Source organism: Liolophura sinensis, chromosome 6 (genome assembly GCF_032854445.1).
Source record: "Liolophura sinensis isolate JHLJ2023 chromosome 6, CUHK_Ljap_v2, whole genome shotgun sequence".
NCBI classification, from domain to species: Eukaryota; Metazoa; Mollusca; class Polyplacophora; order Chitonida; family Chitonidae; genus Liolophura; species Liolophura sinensis.
The window spans coordinates 22,217,554-22,226,336 of record NC_088300.1 but is presented as its reverse complement, the minus strand read 5'-3'; positions in this window follow the sequence as shown (position 1 = coordinate 22,226,336).

Below are 8,783 nucleotides of genomic sequence, written 5' to 3'. Positions count from 1 at the left end.
GTTAAGATGTAGGGGTGTACTGTGGAATTTGTATTCCTGTGCTCTCCATGTTCGTGATGGCTCGGTGGCAATAAGCGATCGACGACGGTCATATGTCTGTTTGTACAGTCAAACGTCCGTTGAAGATCACTTGTCTTCCACCTATGGGGCGTGAACGTCACATGGGAGGAAAGCCAGTGCGTTGTTGGCTTTTTACGGGCACTTATGCTTTTGTCGACCTTTTTCACTATACGTCTACATTTCAGCAACTTTACGGAAAAAAGTCATGCTCAGATTCGGGTGGCAATTTGTGTACGCTTTGGTCTAGGACCAAAAATTAACCCTGATCTATCCAGATCCTAGCGAAATCCTAATATCACATACAGCAGCGACGACGACAGTGTAGACCTGTAGTTTATGGATATTCACATTAACATGTCAAATAAGGCTTCTTATCATTTTTCTTGAGTAAAGGTTTATATATTCCAACTGTTCATGTATATGATGTTTAGGTAGTAACAACTTGTACTCATTTTAGTACGAAGACGAAAGTAGAATGACGTAAAAAATGCATTTATTATCAATTTATTTGCCTTGACCAATTAACGCTAATCTGTACTTTTGCTGTTCCGTCGAGTACAATAATGCTTTTTAATGGAGATTTCCTCATTACAAAATGTCGATTCTCAAGTTCCAACAGACCTGCACAAAGGCACATAAGACATGGCCAGAAGCCTTGAAATGTCCTAAATTGTTCTTAGAAGGTCTTAAAGAGACAATTTTACAAGAAAGCTTTTTGTATATAATTGAAGTTGCTTTAAGCAAAAGGGTCTTAATATTGAACCCCACTCCCAGAGGGCTATGCACAAGTGCCGCGTTAAATAATCACCATTTTTGAGTTTTCACCCTTAATTCTGTAAGGTGCAACTTAACCGAAAAACTCCTTTTATAGCTTCCAGACTCTCCTTACCCTGCTGTTGTACTCAGCATAGCTGCTGCAGACTTTTCAAACATTACGAGAGGGCATCCATAGTCGAAGTGGTAAGCACGCCAGCGCATCGCAATGCCCCAGAAGACTCTCGAAAATGTGGTCGCTGTGAGTTCAATTTCAGTTAATGCTGCTAGCAGCCTGCGGATGGCCGTGCGTTTCCCCCAGGCTATGTCCGCTTTTTCCCCACCATAATGCTGGCAGCTGTCGTACAAGTGAAATATTCTTGAGTACGGCGTAAAACACCAATAAAGTAAATAAATAAATCCAAACAGTACACCCCCACCAGTCATCATGGTCTATACACTTTGATATGGCACTCAAGCTGCAAACTTTGATAAAATCTGCACATTGTATTAAACATATAGCTGTGGTATATCTGTTGAAGCTTAAGGACTTAAAGAACTTCGTGTCGTTTGATGGGTCAAATCCAGTCGAGGCCAGTTTTTTAAAATAACTTTGCGATATGGACATAATTGCCAGACGGCTGTAAATAAAATAGTAATCGAAGCGTTCAACACTGCCTCGGCGGTCAGTTGGTAACACAATGTTCAAAATCACGCGGCATGGAGTCACGTGACATTTGCAGCACGTGGAGATCACATTATTGTTCCTAAGATAGCAGTTACGAGCAGCTCACTGTATCCTGAGATGGCAATAGCGGTCTGTGATATGTGGTGTAATTACCTAACGGAGGTTAGACTTACAGCCTCATTTGTGGAGGTGCGAGAGTTTACTCCTGCATCTAGCCCATCACTCGTTGTCTTTCCAGCAATAGACAACATTTTCAGTAAGGCATGACTTTGTGTGATTACCGGCAGGTGTATTGGAAAGAGAGCCTTTGGAAGATTTCCGATCATTTAAACCGCGCTGTTTTATGTAAACACTAAAAATACGATGCCTGTGGAAAGGCTTGTATTCAAAAGTGTTCGTGAGCTAACATATGACAGTTCACAGAAGAACTGTCTCCTCTTGGATATTAACATCTGATATTAGTATTGTATTCAGCATGAATCTGGAGCTAATTGATGCGCGGATTAATTAGAATCATAATCTAATTACCCTGTAAGTTTTGTACGGTATGTCTGTTCATCGCTACTCACTACTTTGATCCGCTGGTTCTACACTCTATCCATTATTATCAAGGTGTCACTCACTATATCATGGTACTGCCTGATGTACAAGAACGTTAAGAGGGTGTGACGTCAGGGCTTTGAGAATCGGCGCACAGAGGAAGTCATTAGCTAAACGATGTGTGTTGTTATTAGTTTGAGCCTTTTGCTAATTATGTTTGGAATAGTTAGTGTGTCATTCGTACCCATGAATAAGGCTATGGAAGTCAGTTTAGCCGTTGCATTAATGGCGGCAGCTCATTTGGCAATGTCTGCTGTGAATCCATTTCTCTACAGTTTTAAATCAAACTAAGCTAAAACTCTACGCAGGAAGTCCTGATGCATTAGACATAGGACCAGAGATTTCATTGATTCGTGTGACACCAAATCAAGCAGGAAGTGGTTTGGAGACAACGGACAATGAGATTGAACTTATGAGGTGTAATGCCGGATGGAGATAGCTGCGTAGACTTCAACACGTCATGTGATTTCCACAGAGAAGAAATTGTTTCAACATACATTTTTCAACTTCAAACATCATTGATATTTTTGAAGAAAAAAACGGTTATCCAGGGCTAAAGATTACAAAAGAGTTTGGCATATTTGCACCTGTCAATCATTGTAATAATTGTGCATATTTGTTAATGAATTATCTAGATAGAAGCCATTGCTTAGCCGTTTTCGGTAGTTCAAATATTACCACGCTTAAGCATCTCTCTGGCGAAATATTTTCGCCTTAAATATTAAAACTCTAATGTTTTGTTTCACAATTACAGTTTTTATCCTGTACTCGTGCTGTTGCCACAAAGAATTAGGTGCATCGGAAGTCACTTTTATTTGATAGGGATTACCTTGAAATTATATTGCGTGTGTTGTAAGATGAAAAGTAGAAGTTTATGGTTTGAAAGCGTTAAACCTCTGAGGCATTCGTACTAAGTACAAAATTAATCCAAAGGTAGATTATTATAAGTTTTCATTCCACGATCTACACTTGCCTCCGTGAAACTGTTATTAAGTTGGGAGCATCTGTACCACGTGAATAGAAGAGCCAATTTCGGTTTGGCAGAAATAGCGAGCATTGTGTTACAAAAAGGAAGTCATTCTAATGACTAATCACGGACAGTAATTTCCCTTGCTTTTGGCCAAGCAGTATGTCCTATCTACTTTGTTTCTACTAATACCGCTACTTGCCAAAACTACTGTCGCATTGTTCCTTGTTGATCGTCGTTACCATGCACAGATGCGCTATGTGATTTCTTGGCCGTAATGTAATGCTTGTTCATCATTGTTATGAACATGCCGGCAAAGTGCTGCCGCCACCAAAGTGTCATGCCGAAAACACCACACATGATACCCCACCCAGTTACATTCTACTGACACCGGTTCAACCAGTCATGTTTCCTTGCTCCAACCTTTCAGTTGTGAGCACCAAGCGAGGCAGCAGCAAGTAACATTTGGTTCGACCGGACCCTACCCGACGCGACCCGACATGAGGTCTACCTAGTTTGTGGCGGACTCTAACTATCAGGTCTCTGAAGAGGTCACAAAGACCGGAGCTTTATCACGTTTAATCACAAACTGATCTCTATGGGATAAGTGAAGTTTTGCATGGCGCTAGCAACATTCAAATAGATATATAACATTGAGGAGTGAAGTAGAGTTTATAGGCTTTAAGGAAGGTGATAATTGTTTTAAATTAATACAGTTTCATGACTAGATCTGAAATGAAGGACATTGCACAGTGAAGTTTGAATATCATCAATATTTTTCGAGTGAGAGTTGAAAGTGATAACATCATTTCCACTTTTCACTGTGCAATATTCTATTTTTTATTTATATTTTGACATTATCACCATCTTTTGTGTTTAAAAAAGTTAAAGCAATGTTTTTTTTGTGTGTGACGTCATGGCGCCTGGGTGTGTTACAACAAAAGTGATATCTAGCTGAAACAGTAAAATATAGCTTTTACCAGTGAAGGAAATCCTGAAATTTCAGGATTGCGTTTTATTTCTGAAAAGATTGGAGCTGATAGCAGTATGTGAATTTGTCAGCTTTGTAAGATAAAAGAGATAGTATGTAATTTTAAGCTTTTAAGAATTTTCTATTTCACGAGCAATGGTTCTGTATTATCTGTATAGGAGATAACGTTACAATTCTGGTTGCCAAGAAATAAGTGTTATATAAAGGAGTCGACAGACGGCAGTAAACAATATATTGGACAGAGTAGAATATTTTATTTATTTATTTGATTGATGTTTTACCCAAGAATATTTCACTTCTATTAGTATTATGGTGGGAGGAAACGAGACAGAACCATCCTCAAGCTGCCAGCAGACTATCACACGTACAGCCGGAGACAGAGTAGAATACATAAGGCTTCTATTTTTGGATGTCTTTTTCATGATACAGTGTATGTGGTATAACCTTTATCTGAAAGGTCCGCGAGAGTTTGATACTAACAGTAGACAGTAAGTGAAATATTCTTGAATATATTGTTGAAACCTAATCGAATGAATAGAAAAACACGTCAATCTCTGTGCTTATTTTCTTTATTTATCCGATTAGTGTTAACGCTGTACTCTAGAATATTTCACTTAGACGACGTCTGTCAGCATTACGGTGGGTACACGGAGGAAAACCACGGCCATCCGCAGGTTTCTGGCAAACCTTCCCACTTAGGAAGGAGAGGAAGCCCGTCACAGCTACAGCATTAGTGAGAGGTCCCTGAGACTTCATGAAGCGCTGGCATACTAATAATTAGGCCACGGAGACCCCCCCCCCCCCCATTCACCCCCCACTCCGTCACCATCACCGTTCTTGGCAGTTGTTTTAATTTTTCATGTGTAATAACACAAAAGACCAAAGTAGATGCATGTATACACTTCACACTGACATTGAAATAAATGCCAAGAGGAAGACAGCCACAGCGTTGTGCAGAGATATAGTGCGCTGTGTGGTGGTTGCGAGATACCTATTGCATCCAGCTGCCAATAGCTTAACAGGGGCGATGAGCTGGAATGTTTCCCGAAATGCCGAGGGTATGCCCTAAACAACAGTATAGGGCCTGCCACTGTGCGTGGGCGAAGACAGTGGGTGAAGACAAAGGTACTAAAATATCGTACCCCGGATATCTTAACCCGGCGCAGTTAAAGGGTAAGTATATAACTTGACTGGACTGTGTAATCTTCGCTATAGATCTATGTATGTGTCTTGTTGGCACGGTATCCCTTAGCGGAGAAATCGTGCACGGAATCAGCGCAAGTACCTGTGTACGTTAGATCACTTATCCAGTCGGCATAAGAAAGATTAATTACAGGTAAGAGTATACGTACGAACTTTGTTAACGATCTGCTTTGAGGCTCTTAAAGTATGAGTTTCACCGTATACCTAGATCAAAGTGATTACGCCTACCTGTGTATAGCTCGACTAGTGTTTTCCATCTTTGAAACCTTAAACTACTTGTGAAACAATACCCTAGTAGCAACAAGGGGTACGATGGACATGTAAAATGCTATAGGGTAGCCGTCTTAACTCTGTCCAGTTTCCTTCCAGCATAATGCTGGTCGCATCTGGTCAGATAAGTGAAATATTGTTGAGTACGGCGTATAACACTAAGAAATAGTTAGTTAGTTAGTTTGTTAAGAGTTTCAGCGAAAGGTTTCTACTAAGACAGATAAAGTGGTGTAATTTAGGATGGGTTATATTTATTTATTTATTTGATTGGTGTTTTACGTCGTACTCAAGAATATTTCACTCATACGACGGTGGCCAGCATTACTGTGGGAGGAAGGATAATAATGGTATGAAAGCGGACTTTGTCACGTGCCTTGGATTATATACCACCAAGGACCATTCTTTAGGTTTATGTGAAGTATATACCAGTCGGCAATATCTGCACTGTTAGATTTCATACACCGGCCTGCAATCTCATTCATTATTAACCGATCGGCTCCAACAAGGCCACCTCTTCATGCCAATGAGCCACCATATGCAGAATGTACTAAAAATACGACGGTGTTAAACACGAAGTTTTCTGTCTCATAAGTACTGAGGGACAAAATCGTTATCCGCGTGCTGAGAAGGGCCTATCGGGATTTTAACCCTGGTTATGCAATTGTAACCCATTTATGTGATTGGTGAGTTGCATCGTACGGTACTGAGGAATATTTTACTTATATGACGGCGGCCAGCATTATGGTCGCAGGAAGCCGGGCAGAGTCCGGGGGAGACCAACGGACATCCACACCACCTTCCCAAGTAAATGCATGTTGATATGAATATCCACTTATCATTTTAATACACATTTTGAGGAACGTGATTGATTACTTTGTGTCGTTTTATGGGATGTAAAAATGAAGTTGAGAACGTATAAACCGACATAGTAAGTGTACATACACACCTAAGAGCCGGGCCGGAATGGGAATAGAGCAATATCTCAAGACTATGTGCTCTCTCCTCCCGATCTGATGTATTACACACATTTAGAGATTTGGCGGAGTCTTGAAGACAGTTGCCATGGCTACTTCACCGATGATATGCTAATCAGTAGAAGGTTATAATATACCTGATACCCGAACTCAAGTGGATAGTTTGGAAACAGAAAGGTTATACTTTTAAAAATACATCAGACGTGCACACTATTCTATAAAACGATGATGGCTTCAGTGATTTGAGTTAAGGTAATTTAACAAGAGGCTGGATGCCAGGGGTTACTTGTGACCATTTGCCACCTATCACACCGTCATCGCTAACCTCTCTTTACTCTGACGTTGTATTTTATATTGTATATTGTATATGTCTGCATAACTTAGGATTCTGCATTGTTCCTTTGGTTCCTTTGCATTGTTTTCACGTTAGTGTAAACTGTTTACTGTTTGCTTTTGCATGAACGTTCATTTTGGTTGAGCACGAATGTCTGTTTCGACGCATATATTTACCTCTAACAATTTGTTATTTAAATCACTGTATATTTTAAGATATAATTCTGCTTAAACTGTGGTGATTATGAGCGTGTAAGTTGCTATACTATTTAGGTATTTAGATGAACGGTTAGCAGAATAAAGCACTGACGTAAATGACAAGATGTGGAATTCCACCGTTCACCTATCTGACACGGGATATAGTAAATAGTCAATGAATCCGGATGGGGCATGGATGAAACAACCGCACCTCGTCAGATCAAATCTAATAAACCGCTTGACTTAAATCTATGAATCCGTACAGACATTCATATACTAGCTATCAACCAAACTTAACGTTCAGGGTCAATAATCGCAAGACCAATGCCCAGAACAAAGCTTAACACATACCACGAAAGAACTAAGAAAGTATATTAAGTACGAAATTAGGACAAAATCATGCAACGAGAAGTGGTCAGCTGTATTCAATGATGATGAAAACACGTAAGGAATTTAAACGCGAATGATTTAAATTAGTACCGATACTAAAGCCTCAGGCGAACCAACTTTTTGGGATTCGATCAATCGGCCTCACTTGCCTCATTTGCCCTCGCGGAGAACGCATTAGATGACTTAGCCAGTGATGGTTTTCATTATAGGCATATAGCTACAGTAAAAAAATCCCTGAATATATAGGTTTAAACAGACATCATAAATAATTCTATTCGCATTATAACTGAAAAAAATCAATACCTAATGCGAAAATGGCAAAGAGACACTGACATAATGACGTGAGCTTATTCTATGGCGACGTAAAAGTCTTTGGAAGAGACAGGCCAAAGTCATTTATTTGGCCAGGTCATTGTGTTCAAAGGCCTACTACGGCTGGATTACCCTTAGAACATATAAAAATCAGTAGAACTGCGCAACCCACCTTGAGCATGCGCTCTCAGACTATTATATTATGGCGAGAGCCGGGTATGTTAAGATGCCTGGAATTGCTGGTAAAGTTGATAGAATATCTGTTCAGATTCATCGTTCATCGTTATATGATAATAGCTTGTCTGGTTGATTGGCGGAAAGTGGTGAGATTTAGCGTATGGTCCCAAAAACTATGTTTGCCCTTAACACTTGGTCTTGTATACAGAGAGAAAATTGGATTGTCGGGAACAGATGTTAAACAATACTAAAGAAAAAAAAGAGAGAAGAAAACGGGAATTCGCCGATGCACACGTTGTACGTATCACCGGATAGCTCAGCAGTTTCCTCAAGGAATTCGTTCACATTCTTTTTACTCTCTGTGGTGTAGTCTTTTTATACAACCAAACAGCAAACTTTCGCAGGATTTTTTTTAGACGTAACCAGCGCCGTGAAGCAAAATACATTAATTCATCGTTTTATGTGAGCAAATACATGCAGTGATTTAAATATTATACGGGCAGGCATTTTTTTACAAACCAGAAGTTAATAACTCAACATTCACGAATCAAAAAATGGCGTGACGAGTGTTCACTTAGGAATGACTTGTACAAAAATAGCCGAGTTCCTTCTACATAGATGTTCAATAGCAGCATCAGACAAGTACATAGTCCACTCTGTGATGTGGCATTTGGCGTTGGTTGTGGGGCCATCAAGGCACTCTATTATACAAAGCATGTGACTATAAAGGTGCATATTAATGTCTGGCTACACATTATAAATTCATGACATTTTTAAATGAAGTACCAAGTGATGTGTCATCGGTATAAAAGGAGCATTTTTAGGGCTATCTTTGAGCTTTCATCGCCTGTTTGACGCCACCATTTC